This window comes from Papaver somniferum, chromosome 1 (genome assembly GCF_003573695.1).
Source record: "Papaver somniferum cultivar HN1 chromosome 1, ASM357369v1, whole genome shotgun sequence".
Taxonomy (NCBI): domain Eukaryota; kingdom Viridiplantae; phylum Streptophyta; class Magnoliopsida; order Ranunculales; family Papaveraceae; genus Papaver; species Papaver somniferum.
The window spans coordinates 189597006-189599631 of NC_039358.1; positions in this window are offsets into that span (position 1 = coordinate 189597006).

Genomic DNA, 2626 nt, shown 5'->3' on the forward strand with positions numbered 1-2626 from the left:
TTGAATACCGAAGACAGTAAAGTTCGCGGACGGGTTTCATACTTTAATTCCGAAAATTTCTGCTGGAATTTGAAGTTCGCGGACTGGGTTTGCGAACTTAGCAAGTGTAAAACGTGTATTAATACCTTGGAAAGCCTAAGTTCACGTTTGGGAGTCTTTATGTCGTATTTTCGGGTCGGGTTCTTGAGCCGAACTAAATACTTGGAGACCAAGCAATGTGAACCTATAAAAAGGTATTAGGTCATAGAATCGAACATCTCATATATAATTTTGTTCTTCATTAATATTTTAGGGTTTACCCCTTTAGGGGGAAACCGGGTAATTGTGTAATCATGAGAAACTAAACCTTTGTTGATTAAGGATGAATTCAATGTTCTAAGCGAGAAGCTTTATTAATAATACAAATCTATTGAGATTTTATCATCATCGTTTGTCTTTACCATAACTAGGATTTATGAGTGATTCTTATATTGATTTGGGAGGCCTACTAGATCAGTATATTGATTGTTCTATTGCTAGTAGAAGTGATGAGATAAGTAATCGTCGATTAACTCTCTACACAAGTAGAAATCGTGAGACCTTACATAGGGATTCTGTGGGGAAATCGTGAGTGAAGACAACACCAACAAGTAAACCTTGATCTAAGAGTTTAACTACTAGGATCAACCTAAATTTAGAAAGATTAAAGCGTTCGATTGGATTACACCTTGAGTGATCTACTACTTGGTGGTTCGTTGAATAAAATTTGGTAGGCGAAAACTTCCGTATCCAGTGATATAAGGAGTTTTTGGGATAACACTGATCTAGATGTTATTCTACTGTTGGTGATGAATAGTTCCTACGAATGATAAATAAGTATTATAATCCTGTTAACGCTTGGTAACAGCGAAGGATTCCTTGATCATCTCTTTTCTTTATTGTCTTTATATTTATCTCACAATCAATCCCCCATTGTTATTTACTTTATTTTGCTGATCAAACAGCCTATCAATTACACAACTCTCTATGGGAACGATCTCTTACTACCGATATATTACCAGTTAATTAGTGGAAAATATATTTATCAATTTTTTGAGCCTACGACAGCCCATACAATATGGTCCAGCATGATCCGGTTGTCTTTCATAATCAGTCTTTTTGGAGGACAATGTAATCCGATTTTGGGAAGAAAAAGTTACAAAAGAACAAACAATTTTTAACTCAATAATCGGATTACATATGGTCTAACATGATCCGATTGTGGACCATTTCCAATTTTCATATACTCTTAAAATTGAAACTAGCACGGTTCCATTTCTTAGTGTGAGCTTCAACTATCGCCATTTCGAAATGATAAAACCGCTCTCCTCTCCAAGTGGTATATTCATCCTGTGCCGCGAACCTATCTCCTCTATGTCTAGCGAGAATCTCATTGTACTTGAGGCATAATTTCCTAACATGAATCGTCCTTGAACAAACGCGGTCTGGTTCATAATCATAGCGTGGTTTCTTGCTCGTCTGTTTAACGAAAGGACCCAAACCAACTTGAAGCCAAAATATACTCTCATGTTGATGTTCTTTTGGAAGATCCTTGACTATGTAATAATTTTTAACCCATTCGGTCTCTTCCTCAACATCTTTCATTCTTTCCCTTAGTTGGAATTGCTCTTGACGTTGTTTCTTTGCCTTGAGTTTCTCTTCATATTTTGTAGCAGCCGATGATGATGATATGGTTTCTTTTGTAGTTATTTGTTTGCTTAACACTTCATCCATTACATTAATATATTTGTTAGGTGAAGAAGACGAAGTTGTGTTTGTAGTTGTTTATTCGCTTATTTTGTATACCTTTTCTTCCATTGCTGCAATTGATTTGGTTGTTCGCTTGCATCTTCTAAATATGTGTTCGATTGAATTGGTAGTTGATGATGATGGACTTGACATCTTCTAAGTAGTGTATGCCATAGAATATGCTATCCTCTTTATATACACAAAGTACCAACGGCTATAATTTCAATTTCAAAAAATAGTCGTTAACATTCACAATCGGATTATATAGATGCAATAATAATCCGATTCTTGATTTCTTTACAAATCCGAACTTGAACCCGAAATCGGTTGGTGTGTGCATTAACGTAAACCGATTTTGGTTGATGTTCACCCAGAATCGGGTTATGTAGGTGCACAATAAAAACCAATATTGCTTGTAACATCAACCACAATCGGACTAATATGGTGCACACATAAACCGATTCTGGGTGGATTTTCAGAAAATTTGATGAGTGAATTTCAAAGATTTAGAGGTAAATCACTGTAAAGTACCTCTTAGAAAGAATGGATTAAAGGGTTTAACTCAATCACTTGAATTGTTTGTTTTTGTTTTTTTTTTCCAAAACCCAAAAAGAAATTAGATTTCAATTGTTGTTTGTGATTGATTAGGTTTTAGTTTTGATTTTGATGGAAATTGAAAAAAATTTGAGTTTTGATTAATGATTTTTGTATTTGTTAATTAAGTGATTATGATTTTGTATTTGTATTTTATTAGAATAATTAAAGTTTCTTTCAAGGTTAATTTAGTATTTTTACAATCATTTAGACACCCCATATCCTACTCTTTAGGTTAATTGAAATAATTGATATGCCCAAATTA